Source organism: Pan troglodytes, chromosome 2 (assembly GCF_028858775.2).
Source record: "Pan troglodytes isolate AG18354 chromosome 2, NHGRI_mPanTro3-v2.0_pri, whole genome shotgun sequence".
Taxonomy (NCBI): domain Eukaryota; kingdom Metazoa; phylum Chordata; class Mammalia; order Primates; family Hominidae; genus Pan; species Pan troglodytes.
The window spans coordinates 197,231,811-197,249,652 of NC_086015.1; the positions used below are offsets into that span (position 1 = coordinate 197,231,811).

Sequence of the window (17,842 nt, forward strand, 5' to 3'; positions counted from 1 at the left end):
CTATGTGGCTCACATGTGCTAGGTGCTTTCATATATGCTAATTCATCAGTCCTTACAAAACTCCAAGGAATAGATGCATTTATCCTTTTTATTTTCAAACATGGAAAAAATAGAATGAATCAAATAAAAGCCCAGATTTGTCGCTCTCTCTCTGTCTCAAATCCTGTTTTGAATTGCTGCTCTGCCTCTGGGGTGATTCTACAATCACCACTCACCCCATCACATGGCCTAGAAACCTAGTAATATGGGCTTCATCCTGACCTCCATGGCAGTCAACAAACAGGTCTCATTCATTTTTCATCCTCAGCCTTCCTCCATCACTCGCCCTGTGTCAGGGTCCTCAGACTTTCATCCTTCATTCCTTGCCACCAGGGCTATTGAGCCAGCCTCCTGACAAGTCCTCTGTTCTACCCCTGTAGTCCATCCCTCACACTGTAACCAAAGAAACCTGAAACACAGACCTCAGCATACTAAGCCTTTTGCTCATAAAGTATCACTCACTCCCTACAACTCTACAGCCTGCAGAATAAGTGACTAGCCCTGAAGCCTGGTGTTCAAGGCTTTCCGTGATCTCCTCCTGATCAACATTTCTCATCTCATCTACCACTATCCCCTTTCACGACGTTTTTGCAAACCAGAGTCTGCAAAGCTCTGAGCATTGTTCTGGAAGAGGAGAGGAGTTCTACACAATAATTTTGAAATGTTATGTTTTTGTTTCAGTGATACAGGAAAAAATAGATAAATACAACACTCACTTTCTGATCCTGCCTCATTATTTTAATCTCTGTGTTATTTATACTTGCTTTCACAATCTTTGATGTTATTAACTATTCAGGTGACAGTTTTTAACTTTGAACGCGGAGTTTCTCAAACTGTGGTTGCAGAGCCTCCAAGAGTACCGGGATAGTTGCTCATAAGTCTTCAAGCTCTTCTCTATATTCCAGCTGTACTACACTGTGCTTGTATGTGGATCAGATCACAAATTTCATTTTAGCCTTATCCCTGCTTCATCATCTTTACTCGTGTTCTTCCTTTGGTTTAGAATGCCTTTCCACATTCTGCACACTCAGCTCCTACCCAGCACCATTTCCAAGCTTCTTCACGCATGTCACTAGGGATAGCCCTGCTATAGATCTCCAGATGTAAAGATTCTCTGAGTTGGAATGGGCACTGTAGATCATAGGCTATTGTCCACTTCTTACAGTTAGAAAAACCTAGGCACAAAAAATGGAAGTAACAAACCAAGTCTAGAATCCAGGCCCCCTGACATCTTATATGGTGTTCTGTTCACATCTCGCAACATGCTGCACACTTTTCTTAAAAGTTTTATCATCCATTTTTACATTGAGTGGCTGGAAGGGCTGCATGCAGAGTAAATCCTTAGCTTCCCTATAACCATAACTGACAGGGCCATAAAACCACAGTAATTACCTGACATGTTCATATGTCTGAAGCACTATAATAGAATATCCCATGAGATCTGAATGCTGGAAGCACTTTGCATTTTTGCATTGGACAATGGAGGCTGCTCCAATTAATGTCAATCAGACTTACTCACTCCAGAGAAGTCCAAAATTACATGCTGATTTATTGAACTTACTATAATGTTCCAAAATTGATTTTTTAACATTTCTGCAAACTAAGATATTAGAGAGAGGCAATATAGCAATTAGTTCAATGTTCTGAACTTAGTAGACACTCAATAAATGTGAGCTGAATGAATAGATGCCCCATAGGCTGGGAGCCAAGACACCTGAGTGCCAGTCTCATTCTTCTACTAATAGGCCATGGGGGATTGGGAAAATTGCTTTCCCTCACTAAGCTTCAGTCTACTCATCTGTAAAATGAGGTATTTGGAGCAACCCAATTTTATCTTCCTGAGATAAGTCCCTTGCAGCTCTAAAATTCTACAATTTTGTGAAAATGATAAATCCATTTATACTATTGGTGTCAAAGGAAAAGAAAAATAATACTATAATTTATTACCTATTCTAATTTTATGCTCAGTTGCTTCTTTCGTGCATCATTATAGGTGTTTTCAGATCCATTACATAGCTGAGTTATCACGACTAACTTTTGAGGAAAATACTATTATATTCTGTCTCTACATTTGGGAAAACAAGTTTTATTAACTTGAGAAGACTTCAACTTCCAGTCTTGATAGAATTACTACTGTCCTCAGACATTGGGAAATAGATAGTGCAAACTGTAATCTGTGAGAGAATGCATCAATGAGGTGAGACCTGAAATAACCCTAGCTTTATGCTTGCAAGCAATTTCCAGCCCAAGAGCACAGTCCAGTAGCTTCACTAGGTTGAGGAGACAGAGATCAGTCTGTGGACCTGAGGCAGCTAGGAGGTGAGGATCACAATTTTTGAAAGGAGGGAGACACACAGAAAAATAACACCATAAGTCTGCTGAGACATTTTCCTGAGTCTTTGCTGAGTATTCAACTGTATGTGTATAAAGTGAAACTCTACATGACCAGGGAAGAGAAATGACAGGAGAGTTGTAAGCTGAACAATCCAAAGCTCTCAAAAGGTAAGGCCGTAATTGTGCATCAACCAGCCAAAGTGGAGAGTCCTTGGTGATCCCTTGGGACATTCAGTGAAGAGCCCAGAGAAATCACACTTGAGTAAAATGGCTGAATTATTCCTGGAGTGAAGGTTACTCCAGACTCTCCATAGCAAAGTGTAAAGCCAGGATTCAAAGATGTCAAACTGATCCATGTGTAACTTAACTGTCTGCCAAAATAAAGCCACAAAGCCAAAACCAAGATTTTTTTTTAAAAAAAGAAGACAACAAAGTCCAAATACTTAATGATAGAATATTACAATGTCTACCATCTAATAAAAAATTACTAGACATATAAAGACGCAGAAAAATGGTGACCCATAATCAAGAGAAAAATCAGTCAATAGAAACAGACCTATAAATGACAGAGATGATGTACAAGTATTTAAGTGACTTGACAAGACCCATCAGTAGGGAGTGCAAATTCAAACCCAGGTCTCCTGACACTCATTTAGTGCTCTTTTCATTGCCTGTGCTCACCAGTCTCTCTGCATGTGTGGACATTTATAGGGTTTTACCATGACAATCCCAGTGCCATTTTCCTATGCTTCTGGTCTGCACTTTGGTCACAATGGCTGAGAAGCCTGCAGAGGTAGCCACAGATATGAAACCTACAAAGGCCAGTCTCTGATCAGGAACAAGCACTGACCATCTTCATAGACGAAATTTCAACAATGCTGAAACAGAACTCACTTGTGTCTCTTCCCCCTCCCATAGAACTTGCATGGGAATTACCCATGGCCATTCCCACATGGCCACTCCTGGTCACATCTCTGGCCAGAAGGTCTCTCTTCCCCAAGGGCTACAGCTTAAGGGAACATGAAAATCAGTGTGTGAACAATGGCAGCATGCACCAGGAAACCAGCCCTCAGCTTCAGCCCTGATTGGCAAAAACTTAAGCAAGGGGTAAATGGAAACAGAAAGCACAGGAGGCTGTCAGCCTGCAGAAAGGTGCAAGTCCCACCCCCAATGCTGGGAGTATATTCATGTGTGTGCTGCCTACAAGTGTTTGTAAGAGAATGGTGACACAGAGTCACCTCCCAGGCTGGGGGTACAGTTTTCCTCCCTGCAATTTACTACACAAGTTGTTACCAAAGCAAATATCAAAGCCCTGCAATTTGCTAATTATAGGCGGGATCCTGGGCTTGTGGGCCCAATTAACCACTTGTTCCTCATTTTCTGTGTATGACCTGCCGACTGCACCCACAATTACCCACTTGTCTTTTTAACTGCCCTGTGAGCTGGCTGACTCACCTCCAATTCACTCCCACTATCCCCTCCAGATGGCCTTTGGTATCCTTTTGTTTCCAAGCTCCCTCCACTTGACTATTATCTCTCTCTGTATCACAGGCCACTGTCTGGTCACCCAGGCTAGGGCTCCTACAAGAAGTCCTGATCTTACTCCTTGCCTACGCTTGGAGCCTGTAAGGCAGGAAGCAGCTCCTGTTGGTCTCGGCATCTTGCCTAGCTCCTCAAGGAAGCTCAGGAGGCTGTGGCCACATTCAGCCTCTGCTCCCAGACAGACTCCACAAAAGGAGCAAGGAAAATTACAGCTTCTCTGGAAGAGGCCCACTGCCAGGGCTCCTGCCCATGGCCTCCATCAATGCCTCCCTGGTTCCCTACCTCAGCCAAGCCAGGGCTGGATCCAGGGAAACTCATCACCATTCCTGGAAGAGGACATCCCAACAGCTGCCAGCATTAGCTCTCTGGAGAGACACAAATCAAAAAAGGAGAAAAATCCCTCAGGATCTCCTGCTTCATTAGGCAGACTTCCTGGCAAGCAAAGAATTTCCAGCAAACTTTTTGATGGGTTACTATGTCAATGGTTCCTACCCTTTTTTGTGTCACAGACACCTTGGAAAATCTAATGAAAGTTCTGGACCCTCTCCAGTGAGAAATGCTCATATGCATTCATCCATTTATTTATTTAACCATTCAGCAAACACTTATGGAGCACCTATGTGCCAGGCACTATTGCAGGGACTCAGAAACATCAGTGGACAAATAGACAGAATTTCCTGCTCTCATGGAGCTTATATTGTAACACAGAAAAACAGGCAATAAACAATGAATGTAATAAATAAGTAAGATATATAATTTGCTAGAAAACAAGTGCTATGGGCCAGGCAAGGTGGTGCACACCTGTAATCCCAGCACTTTGGGAGGCCAAGGCGGGCAGATCACTTGAGCCCAGGAGTTCAAGACCAGCCTGGACAACATGGCAAAACCCCATCTCTACAAAGAAAAAAAAAACGAAGAATTAGCCAGGCATGGTAGAATGTGCCTATAGTCCCAGCTACCCAGGAGGTTGAGGTAGGAGGATCACTTGAGACCAGGAGGTTGAGACCTCAGTGAGCCATGATCACTCCACTGTACTCCGGGCTGGGCAACAGAGTGAGACCCTGTCCTGGTAAAGAGTGCTATGGAAAAAAGAAAATTAGAGCAGGATAAGAGAGAGAGAGGTGGGAATGATGTCACATTTTTAAACAGGATGTGTCAGGGAGTCTTCATTGAGAAGTGAATGTGAGCAAAGAACCAAAGAACATAAGCGGTTTTGCCATGTGGTTATCTGGGGAAAGAGCGCAGCAACAAGAGCGTGAACAGCCTGAGGCCATGCCCAGCGTGAATGAGGACAAGCAAAAAGAGCAGCATGGCTGGACCTCGGGAAGTGGGAGGAAGGCTGCCTCAGTGAGAGATGAGGTCACAGGGGCAGAAGTCGGGAGACACATATCACATAGGAATTTTACTGAGTTAAATCTAAAGCCATGAGTGGACTTTGAGCAAAGGGGCAATATGATCTAAGACTTCAGAATGTCTGTCTGAGGCTGCTACGGGGAGCAAAAGATTTAAATGTCAAAAAATGGTAGCCTGGGCCAGGTGCAGTGGCTCACACCTGTAATCCCAGCACTTTGGGAGGCCGAGGCGTGTGGATCACCAGGTCAGGAGTTCAAGACCAGCATGGCCAACATGGTGAAACCCCATCTCTACTAAGAAATACAAAAATTAGCTGGGCATGGTGGTGCGTGCCTGTAATCTCAGCTACTCGGGAGGCTGAGGCAGAAGAATCGCTTGAACCCTGGAGACAGAGGTTGCAGTGAGCCTAGATCGCACCACTGCACTCCAACCATGGCGAGAGAGAAAAAGAAAAGAAAAGAAAATGGTGGCCTTGGCCAGAGTGGTTGCAGTGGAGACTGCTGGAAGGTTGAGTCAAGAGCATCTCTGCAATGGATGTGGCATGTGTGAGAAAGAGGCACACGTAGAATTTCACACGCGATTCAGCACTTTAGCAATGCCCTCTGTCCATCCATGGATGCAGGGTCCTTTACCAGATGACAAGGAAAGTGGTAGACCCTAGAAGGGAGAGGGAAGGGACTTCAGTGAGTGGACACGGGGAGCCCTAGCTGTATCTACAAGTTTCACTTCTTTTAAATACATAATAAAAAGACATTTAAAGTGAATATGACAAAAGAGTAACCATTGGTAGTCTAAGTGGTGGATACATGATTGTTATACCATTTCTGTGTATTTTAAAAGACTCATCATTGAAAATGAAGCTGCTTATCTCAAGATTTTCCAGATGCCTCCCGTTTGCTTTTTCAACGCATTGAGGGGGAATCAATACAACAGTGCTGGTCAGTCTGTCTGCAACAACTGGCCAGGTGCCTGGGAATGGGAATACTTCGTTTCTCTTACTTTCCTTCCCTTTCTTCCAGTGGCTCAGAGTCAAATGTGAGAGAAGACAGGACAAACACAAAAACCACATTGTACCAAACACAGAGTCTAGAGGAGGAAGAGAGTGATGGTAACTGGGAAGACCTGGGAAGGCCTCCTGGCAGAGGCGGCCTTTAAGCAGGATCCAGGAGAATGGGCAAACTGGGACTCGCAAGGAGAGAGACAGTGGGTTCCGCTGGAGGCTAATGCTCTAACAAAGGCACAGTGGGGAGCAAGCTAGGGCCCCAGCACCTACTCCACAATGGCCCATTTTAAGGGGAAGAGGCAGGGGATTTCTTTGTCTCTGCTACGGAATCAGAGACCAGACTAGATCTGAGGTGCTTTTCAGAACCCTGAAGTTGCCCCAGTGGGTCCAAGAAAGCCACGTGGTGGAAAAGCTTGGTTCTGGGCCTGCAGCAAGCTCTAACCTGCAGATGAGAATGACTTTGGGGCCCCCAGAGATGAGGGCTACTGAGGCAGGGCAGAGCCCCCTTGCAGACCTGAGTGAAGATCTCCTTAGAAGCATCCACAGCCAGCTCAGCCACCTCAGGATCTGGCCCCTAGACACAAATTTCTCACAGTCTGAGCCTTGGGGAAGGTCCCCTGCTGCCCACATTTTGCAAAAATTTGCGCCATGTCACAGTTCTGATTAGGTGCCAAGAGAACTATTTCCCAGGCCACAGCTTTAACAAGGCCATGCTTCCTAATTACTGGTTTTCTCCTAATTAAATAAAAAAGGGGGGGAGGTAACCAGTGATTACCCCACCTTATAATACCACCTTCCATTTATATGCGTCTGTCTTCAGAGAAGCTCAAAGTGCTTTGTATATTATTGCATATTTTTCCCTTGTAACATCCTTGAGATTCCTAGGGGTGCTTATTATCATACCATTTTACAGCTGGGAAAAGAGGTGCTGGCTGAGGTTAAGCAAAGTGTCCAAGTGCCCTCACTAGCGATGATTAGTATTCTGAAGCTCCTCTAAGAAACCCCTATACGTTTAGAAATGAAGTCAGCTCCCGGGAGATAAACTAGGCTAAAGCAACACATAAATAATGGTTATTTATTGCAAACTTTACAATAGTAATTAACACTGTTTAATTCTCACAACAGTCCTATGAAACAGACACTCTTACACTCATCATGAGGACAATGAGATTCAGAGAGGGAAAGTGACTTGCTTAGAGTTGCATAATAATATTAGGTTAGTACAAAAGTAATCGCATTTTGGCATTACTTTCAATGGCAAAAACCATGATTACTTTTGCACCAAACTAATAATAGTTGTGACAATAGTAAAAGCAGAAACTAATATTTATTGAGCACTTGCCATGGGCCAGGCATTTTAGACTTACTAACTCTTTAAGTTCTTACAACACCTTCTGAAGTAGGTGTTAGTATTATCACCATTGTGCTGATGACAAGACTGAAGCACAGAAAAGTTAAGTAACCTGCCCAAGGTCACATAGCAAGTAAGTGGCAGAGACATACAGGAACCCACAAAGGGTCTCACCATACCAGTTTACCCACCTGAAGGAATATTGTACTCTTAAGGTTGGCCTGGGGATACTCAGACAGTCAGGGTGATGCAGGGGTACCCCCAGGACACCCTGTGGGTGCACTTTGTTTTTTGTTTGTTTGTTTGCTTTTGAGACGGAGTCTCACTCTGTCGCCAGGTTGGAGTGCAGTGGCACAATCTCAGCTCACTGCAACCTCTGCCTTTCGGGTTCAAGCGATTCTCCTGCCTCAGCCTCCCAAGTAGCTGGGACTACAGGCATGTGCCACCACGCCCGGCTAATTTTTGTATTTTTAGTAGAGATGGGGTTTCACCATGTTGGCCAGGATGGTCTCAATCTCTTGACCTCGTGATCCACCCACCTCAGCCTCCCAAAGTGCTGGGATTACAGGCGTAAGCCACCGCGCCCGGCCTGGATGCACTTTCAGTACCCCTGCTGTGTGCTGTGTGTGTGGGTACTGAGTGGACGGGAGGGGCACAAAGCTCTTCCCGCCTGACTCAGGCAACTGTGCTGGGTACTTTTTGCTGATATAAAATGGCGCTGTAGGAGCTGTTAGCACAAAGGTAATGGAATCCAAGAGGAAGAATTAGCCAAGAGAGACGTTCAGACCAATGGGAAGCGAAGCTGGTGTGGCGCGTGTTTGGGGGAGGGCACACATCTTGCTTTTCCACATGCCAGAGAAGGGAGCTCTCAAACCATCCTAGAACTTTGGTCTTCACTGCTCTTTCCCCAGCAGCATCCTCTAAGGACTCGTTCTGTGCCCACACCTCCATACGAAGAAACAAACTAGACAGGGACAAATTCTGACTCCTCGCCAGTCTAGCCAAACTTGTTCATCAACAAACTGGCCTGCTGGATGCAGACTTCACCGTTTCAGGGCAGGAGTTCCCCCAAGTGCCTGGCATACTTCCTGGGGCATTGAAGGCAAGACCTGGCCCCTGCCTCGACCCTCATGCCGTGGGTCCCTCTCTTTCTCACATCTCTCTCCTCTCTCTTCAGACCGACCCTGGGAGCCAACTGCCTGCCGTCGGCCTCTCCTGTCCCTGCCTGCCCTGTCCCTTTCCAACAGGCAATAGATGAGGTTGCCAGGGAGCCCCTCTTGAGAATGGCGGCATGAGAGTCAACAAGCTGCCAGCACGTGTCCAAAACGGACAGCAGGTACTTAGTTCCTGGTGAGTGCTGGGTGTGCCACCCCGGGGTCCCAGCACTTTCTGACCAAAATAGAGCATTTAAGAAGGTCCTAGCCAGGTGTGATGGCTCACGCCTGTATCCTAGCACTTTGGGAGGCCGAGGTGGGCGGATCACCTGAGGTCGGGAGTTCGAGACCAGCCTGACCAACATGGAGAAACCGCGTATCTACTAAAAACACACACAAAATTAGCCGGGCGTGGTGGTGCATGCCTGTAATCCCATAGTCCCAGCTACTTGGGAGGCTGAGGCAGGAGAGTCGCTTGAACCTGGGAGGCGGAGGTTGCAGTGAGCCGACTCCAGCCTCGGCAATTAAAGCAAAACTCCTTCTAAAAAAAAGAAAAGAAAAGAAAAAAGAAAGTCCTCACTTGCCATGTCTGACTTCCAAATTTCCCAGCGTTTCCTTCTCCACTTTGTTGAGGTTCGTGGCTTGCAAAGGTTAGGTGCACTGGCTCTGGAGCAAGACCGCCTAAATGTAAACCCAACCCAACCATTTGGAAGCTGTGTGATTCTGAGGAAGTTGTTAAACCTCTCTGGGCCTTCTTTGGTGCCTGTAAAGCAGAAATAAGAATTCCTATGTCATAGAATTGTTGTGATGATTAAATGAGTTATTACATTTAAGTGATTAGAACTGTGCTTAGCACAGAGGAAGCACTCAAAAGTTAACTACTATTAGTGGTGTCTAAACTTTTTTCCCCAGGGAAGGATCAATTCATTTATCTGAGTCAAGTTCAACTTTGCACTCCAGTCCTTCAGGCAGGTAGAGGTATCTGAATCATGTGAAAACCGTTACCGGTTTGGGGGCGAATATCAGGAAGGAGATTTAGCCCTTAGAGATTTAAGGGCTTAAAGAGCCTCAGTCCCTGTTGACCACATAACATCTGCAGAAAAGAAAAAAAGAAGGAAAGAGCGCTGAAGGACCCACCCGGGGAGGAGGATGAGCCGCGCTCCCTCTAGCCTCCCCAGAGGTGCATTCGTTAGATTCCCGCCCCGGCCCCAGCCCCAGCATCAGCTCCGGTTCCTCTGCAGACGTTCAGCCCCTTCGGAAATGTAAGACCCGGGAAGCGAAAGCTGCGGCGACCTCCCAGAGCCTCTCGGGCACGCGGCATCTCTCCCCACTGGCAGCGCCTTGAAATACCAAAGGCCTAGCCAAAGATGGAACTGTTTTGTTGGGAGCTCGGGTTTCCCCCGCCGCGAGGCTGAGCCGGTGGCGCAGCTGCTCAAAGGTCACGCCCGAGACACGTCCGCACAAGCCCGGGTGGCGGGGCGGGCAGCGGGGAGAGAAGAGGGGAGTGGGGAGGGGGACGGGGGCAGGGGGGCAGGGGGGAGGGGCGCCACCTTCTCCAGGGCCCTGCGGAGTGGGGCTCCCATCTTCATCTCGCCAGCATCCAACCCGGGGAGGTGGCTTTCCTCTCCCTACTAAGATTTTATTTTTGCAAAACAAAAGGGATGCCAAAAAAGAAAAAGTTCCTAAATGAAAAGAAAATGCTTCTTTAAAAATGCTAATGGTGAGCTTTTTATTATTGTTTTGGAGTTTCAACTGATGGCTGAAAGAGAAAAATCTAAATTTGGCCACAGGAAACCTGGAGCCAGTTACCCTTGAGAAGTTAAGTCTTCATTTTCTATTAAGTGAAATATTTGGGCTTGAATGCTTAGAGCCCTCTGCTTATGATAAAAATAGAGGCACTGAGCAGTTTAACCACCTGTGTTTTCCTTGGATCGTATATTTTCCACAGTAAACAAGAAAACACAGATTGGAAATCCATTCATTCCTTCGTAAGATGTGCTTCAGCTGGGGTTTATTTGTGTTTTCAATCAATAGAAACCAAAAACAACCTTTGCAGGGTTATGATATTTCATGCAAAGAAGCTCCAAGAAGCTCTTTTTATCCCCTCTGCAGCTATTTCTACATAAATCCCCAGATTTTTTTTTAACGCAGTTAATAATTATAATTCCATTTAGTTTTCTGAGCACATACTGAATGTTTTACCTGCTGTCATCTCATTTGTGATAACACTTGGAGAGTAGTTATTCTTAATTCTTATTTGCCAGATGAGAAGACAGGCTCAGAAAAAATAAGCAGTAGCTAATAAAGGACACAGCCTTTACATCTGAGAGCTACAAAGCTGTGCTGATTCCACCACCAGAAACCATTTCCAGTGTTTAAATATTACTAAATAAATAGACGGTTAGATTCATGGACAGGAGTTTGTTATTTTAATTCCCAAGCTTGCTCTTTAGGTGACAGGCATACAGTGGAAGACAAGTTTCTGGCCAGGGTAATACTATATAGCATTACTAAGCCTCTGAGCCTCAGTTTCCCTTCTCCAAAATGAGACATATATTTAAGGTATATATCCAGCTCTGACATCCAGAGACTTATTCGAAATGAAAAGCTTAGGCTCAGGCCGGGTGTGGTGGCTCACGCCTGTAATCCCAGCGCTTTGGGAAGCCAAGGTGGGTGGATCACCTGAGGGCAGGAGTTTGAGACTAGCCTGGCCAACATGGTGAAACCCCGTTTCTACTAAAAATACAAAAATTAGCTGGGCATGGTGGTGGGTGCCTGTAATCCCAGCTACTCGGGAGGCTGACGTGGGAGAATCACTTGAACCAGGGAGGCAGGGATTGCAGTGAGCCAAGATCGCACCATTGCACTACAGCCTGGGTGACAAGAACCAACCTCCATCTAAGAAAAAAAAAAAAAAGCTTAGGCTCTTTGGTCCGTCACTGGCATGGCATAGTATTAATCACCCCTTTCCTGACTCCCTGCTTCTATTCATCTAACTCTGTGGTTCTCAACGTTAAAATCTCCTGGAGGAGCTTTTAAAAATACAGATGCTTAGGCCTCACAGCCAGAGATTCTGCTTTCATTGGCTTGAAGTATGGCCCAGGCCTCAGCATTTTTCAAAAGCTCCCCAGGTGAATGTGTAGCCAGGGTTGAATATTGATCTAACCTAGTGAACGACTCCAATTTCATCCACCCCAGTTGTGCTTTTATAAATGTAGTTACCATAACTGGAATTCCTTTTTATAAAATCCAATAAGACTAGTGCTACCAGAGTCAATCTCAAAACAGATGTGAGCTTTCACTCTATTTAATTGTGTATTTTGCTTAAATAAGTTAAGGTGTCTCACCAAAGCTTCAAAATGCTGTTAAGTGTATGTGTGTTTGTGTGTGTGTGTGTTTGTGTGCGTGTGTGTGTGTTGTTGCTGATCCTTTCCTAAGGGACAGAGACAGAATAGTACTATAAGAACCAGAAGGTTCTAGGTCAATCTGATCCAATAATTGATTGGCCAAGTGAAAGAAATCACATAAAATATTTATTTAACCCAGGGATAATGCCCATTCTTTGGAACTGGCTTGTGTTAGACCTAGCCTAAGAGACTGGTCTGAGCTGGAGGTGGTAGAAGTATGAAAGTCAGGATAAGAGGTCAGGCCGGAGCCATTTGAATCCCCAGTGGCTCTAGGCTATTTTATGTACGATTAGTCTCATGTTGGCATCTATGAGAGATGTCAGACTTTCCAAGGCACTCCATCTAAATGTGATCCAATGACATAAGTGCCCAGGGAAAGCCCAAACACTCTTATCAATCAAAAAAGATTTAGTTTTCCTATATAGAAGGATCTACTGATTTCTTGATATACAGAAGAAATCTAGAGTTTGTTTTGTAAGTAAATGTCTATAATATTTTAAATGTTCATTAAACTTAAGCTTCTGCTTTGCTGGTTTGCATGACCCTGAGAGACCCATCTCCCCACTACCACATCATGCACACACACAAACCTCACATACACACTTCACTGAAGTTTTGGGTTTTACATATGCATATACAGGTACTCATACACACCCCCCACACACACACAGTGTCATGTGGTGCATAACAACGTTTCAGTCAACGATGAACTTCATATATGATGGCAGTCCCATAAGATTATAACACCATATTTTTAGTGTACCTTTTCTATGTTTACATATGTTAAGATACACAAATACTCACCATTGAGTTATAAGTGTCCACAGCATTCAGTGGATGACATGCTGTACAAGTTTGTGGCCTGGGAGCAATAGGCTGTACAATATAGCCTAGGTGTGTAGTAGGCCATACCATCCAGGTGTGTAAGTGCCCTCTATGGTGTGTTCACACAATGATGAAATCACCTAACAATGCATTTCCCAGAACGTATCCCCATCCTTAAGTGGCGAATGACCATGTATATAAACGGAAGCAAGCATGTAGTTTCACTCAACCTCTGGTGACATGTTTAAGGTGAATGAAACACTACCTTTGGTGTTAGTTGACACTGTGGTCGGAACAGTGATTTCTCCAAACATCTTTGGTATGGACTGATATTCAAACAGGTCAAGCAATGCTGGGGACCTTTGGCCTTTACCTGTTACTTATAAATAATCTCAACCATACAAAACAGACAAAAGATTTTACTTAATGACTTAATGTAAAAATGCATGAAATTGCTTGCATGTTAAACTGCTGTGTTTCCCCTTGGCCATAGAAAGATTAACATTTCTGTTTGGGGAATGGTTTTGATCTTGCCTTCCAGCCGCAGTATTTACATTCCAGTAAAGTTCATCTGGATTAGTTAATATTCACATGAATGAATATGCAGCCCCAGATCATGTTCTTAAATAAAATTAAATCCAAAGAAGGCGGGGGGACTTATTCTAATAAACTAAAGATGAAAATCACAAAAAGATGCAGAAATACTTGCTAATGTAAATGTCCATGATAAACTCTGGGCCAAAAAAAAAAAAAAAAAAAAATCATCTAAGGACTAAACCAAGGCAGGAACATACTGATGAAAGTGTGCCTAAAGGAAGAAACAGGGAAACCATCTTGTCAACCCAAATACATTGCCCTGCATAGATCAAAGATGGGTCTGTGCTTTAAAAAATTAAATTTAAAAAAATCATCCTAGATATGAGAAAGGACTTTGAAGTATCAGGGAAGTTGTCATTTCTTGTGTGAAATACAGGTATCAGATCAGAAATGCCGACTTGAACAAAGGAGCTAATGGTATAGTTTCCAGAGCAGGAAGTGTTTTCTGTCCCTACACCCCCCGCCTTTCTCTTTTCTGTAATGATATGTACTCTGAGTTTGAGGGGAGAGGTAACCTAATGAAAATGTTTTTTCTAATTTCTAAGAAATTAGAAAATTACTGTCTTTTTTTTTTTTTTGAGACGGAGTCTTTCTTTGTTGCCCAGGCTAGAGTGCAGTGGCGCTACCTCGGCTCACTGCAAGCTCTGCCTCCCGGGTTCACACCATTCTCCTGCCTCAGCCCCCCGAGTAGCTGGGACTACAGGCGCCCGCCACCACGCCCAGCTAATTTTTTTGTATTTTTAGTAGAGACGGGGTTTCACCATGTTAGCCAGGATGGTCTCGATCTCCTGACCTCGTGATCCGTCCGCCTCGGCCTCCCAAAGTGCTGGGATTACAGGCGTGAGCCACCGCGCCCGGCCGAAAATTACTGTCTAATGCAATAAACATTTATTGAGCACTTTCTATGTACCAGGCAGTCACTGGGCTAAGCATAAAGGTTCCAAGATGAGTGAGATCCAGTCACCTTCCTCAAGAAGCCCCAGCAGGGGATGTAGCTTATATTGAAGATTCATCTGAGGTATTAGTGCAACCAGTTTCACAGCTGATAAATTCAGTTGCTCACAACTTGAGGCTGGGGGGGTGGGAGGGAATGAGCAGGAGGTTTGGCAGTAACTTGAGCATGCCACCAGCTTTGAACTCTAGCCAATTTTTATGGTTAATGCTGGAAATTAACCCGATATGATCATCATTTCAAATCCAACAAAAGATTCCTCAGAGCCAGCCCTGGGCAAGGATTCATGGGAGGTGCTATGGAGGGTGTAGAGATGAATAAATGAGGGTCCCCTGCTCCTCTAGAGGTTTCCAACCAAGTTTCCAGATAAGAAGGAAAACCCTGTAAGTAATGTCAAGGACATCCCATTGCGTATGGTAGGGAAAGATGTAATTGGTTCTCTCCAACAGAAACTACGGTGTGGAAGAATAATGGTTTTGAAACGTGTGGAAGAATAATGCCTTAAAAGCACAGTAGGTCAAAATGCCAGAATGACAAATTAGCTTTGCTAACCACTTGGTGAATGGCCTTTTTTTCAGCACCTTGGGCTGATTAAGAAGTAGATATTAACTGATGAGTTTCTCTTTTCCAACACAGACATTTAACCCTTTGCAGAGAGGTTTTAGAAGCTATCAATTTGTAACTTAGGCTTTTCAGGAAAAGCGAAGTACTGGTGGTACATTTGAATTCCAAAGAGAGATGCTGGTAAAATCCCAAACCACCACCTCTAGGCAAGAATTGGAGCAAAAAGCATCATTTGAAAGAAATGTTACTTAATTGCTTGTTTTTTATTATTCTAACTGTCCACGTCCACTCCTTCAGCTATTTCCTCAAGTCTTCCCCTACCACCCAGGCCTGGATGGCTGCTCCTGCACCTACATTCTTACAGGTCCCTGAGGTGTATCCCTGGATCTTACATCCCAGTCAGTACTGTTTCAGGCTCATCTTTGATTGGGTCATGGTTGTAGGTGTGGCCTTCCCAAATAATCTGGGACACCCTGACACGAAAGGTCACATCTGTCCCTCTGACTCCCCACTGCTCCTTGCATATCGTGGTTTGTACGATAGGGCTGAGCATGGGCTGACAGTGGAAGCCTTGGACTTGGACCAGAAGACCTGGAGACCATGCCCCGTGTGGCCCCCAACTGACTAGTGATTGACCTTGGAAAATTAGCTTTTTTCTGTCTGAGCTTTAGTGTCCCTGTCCATAGAGTGAAGAGGATAGATTCTTTAAGGCCCATCCCTAGTGTTCTATGATTGTGCGATTTCTAACAAATGCCAGATTGTACCTCCATTTCTCTCTCTCTCTCTACACACACACAAACACACACACACTGAAACACGCACATGTACCCACCTTGTACCTCACTTCTCCTTTCTTCTCCCTGTATTTGTGAAGTAGCAGGCAACTGTACCATTTCAAATGAAGCAAACACACAACCTCACATTATTGCTGTTAGGCCTCTACTGATAAATGCTCCTAAGACTGGCAGTTATTCTAACAATATCAACATAACATTGACCCCAACTCCCACTGAATACAAAACTGAGCACCACATGTGTCCAATTCTTCACTGTTTATAGGACAGTTTTACACCCTATCCTCTATAATTCTACAGTCACCTGTTATTGGTGGACCCATTTTACAGAAGCGGGTTCAGCACAGTCACATAGCTCTTCAGGAAGTTGTCTTCACTGCACAGAAACCAGCCGCCCCTCCTTGAGGTGCCTCAGGCCAGCTGCAGCTCCTTCTGCTCTAAGCCGGAGTCAGGAGGGAGTAGTTAGAGTTCACAATGAGAAAAGAACAAGGAGAAGAGATGGAGAAAGAGGAAGGGAGAGGAGAAGTGGGTAGCTATGGGCCTGATACTGAGGAAAAGTCCCCAGCCTTAACCTGACCTCAGCTCACAATGCCCTACACCTCCTGGGATTTAGAACCCATGAGTTACTCTTCTGACCCTCTGCCACTTCCTTGCCCTCTCCTGCCCTCTCCCCTGCTGTGGCTTCCCTAAAAAGAATGTCCCTTGCAATCTCTCTCCAGCTGTTTGATCTTTTTAAATGTCCCTCACTTGTCTGTGGCATGTGCTTAAACCAAAAAATAGACCTTGGGCATTCAAGATGGGAAAGAGTATTAAATGGCAAAAGCCTGCCTCATGCCAGGGGTGTGGGCAGCCCCTAGATATCTATGATGACCAGATGTCCTGGATTTGCTGGGACGGGCCTAATTTAAAACCTTCTAGTCTCTTGCCCCATAAGTACCTTCACACTTGTCAGACCATGTGTCCCTATTTGGGGCTTGGAAAATATAGTTACCACATGGATACCCGATATCCAAGTGTCACACAGGCCCAGTGTCAGCGTCAGGGGTGGGAAGTGTACAGATATTGAAGCCAGATGGAGCTGCAGTCAACCAGCTCTGCCACTTACCATCTTTGTGGCTTCAGGCAGTTTTTATTCTTTCCAAGCCTCAGTTTCTTCATCTAGACAATGACTAGTTAACCAATAAGTCAGCCCCATAGAGTTTGCCTTATCAGCAAAACCAGTGCTCCTAGACACTTAATACCTTCCAGCCATTCTGTCTGTGCTGTCATATTGTTTTAGTACTTCAGATTTTGGTCACATTTGATGCATTACTATTTAAAACATTAACATAAATGTATGGTTCAGGGAGCATCTTAAACAGCCATGATAATGGAACCAAAATACCCGAACAGATATAAAACATTCTTATTTCTTCCTGCCCATTTATTCTAAATCCCCCATTCCTCAGGACTCCATTCATATCCACTACCCACTGTTCCCTAGCAGTTTCATGTGGACTGATCCTGTCCCAGCAGGGTCAGGGTTCTCATCTGGATGTTGCTGTAGGCTCCAGGTGGCTTTTGCTTCTGTTCTCATGCCCTGCAATCCACTGGCCACAGCTCCAACAAGTGGACCTTCCTTGAGCGCCTTTCCCCACCTAGTACTCAAGGGCCAAGGTGGGCAATAGAAGGTGGAGTTGGGGGGTCCACTGTGGAGACAGAAATTGCTCTATCTGATCCTGGTCCCCACTAACCTGCTGTGTGACTTTGGGCTGGTCACTTGATTTTCCCAACCTCAGTACCCTCATCTGAAAACTAGAGTTGAATTTCCTATATCTTGCACCCATGAGAAGCATTTTCAAAGCCTTACTATTACTATGTCATTGTAAAGGATTTACTTACAACTGATACCTCAGAAATTGAAATGATCATTAGTGGCTACTATGAG

The 17,842-nt window shown here is 44.8% G+C and overlaps 1 long non-coding RNA gene across 1 annotated transcript; it reads right to left on the bottom strand.

Annotated features, from left to right (window-relative positions):
• Positions 1 to 763: 763 nt before the first annotated feature.
• LOC107970879 (uncharacterized) lies at positions 764 to 10,200 on the bottom strand. The gene is made up of 4 exons (XR_010155897.1): positions 9,914 to 10,200; positions 9,357 to 9,539; positions 4,198 to 4,280; positions 764 to 1,214 (listed from the first exon to the last, which is right to left on the bottom strand). It is a non-coding gene; the product is annotated as an uncharacterized LOC107970879 (long non-coding RNA).
• Positions 10,201 to 17,842: the final 7,642 nt, after the last annotated feature.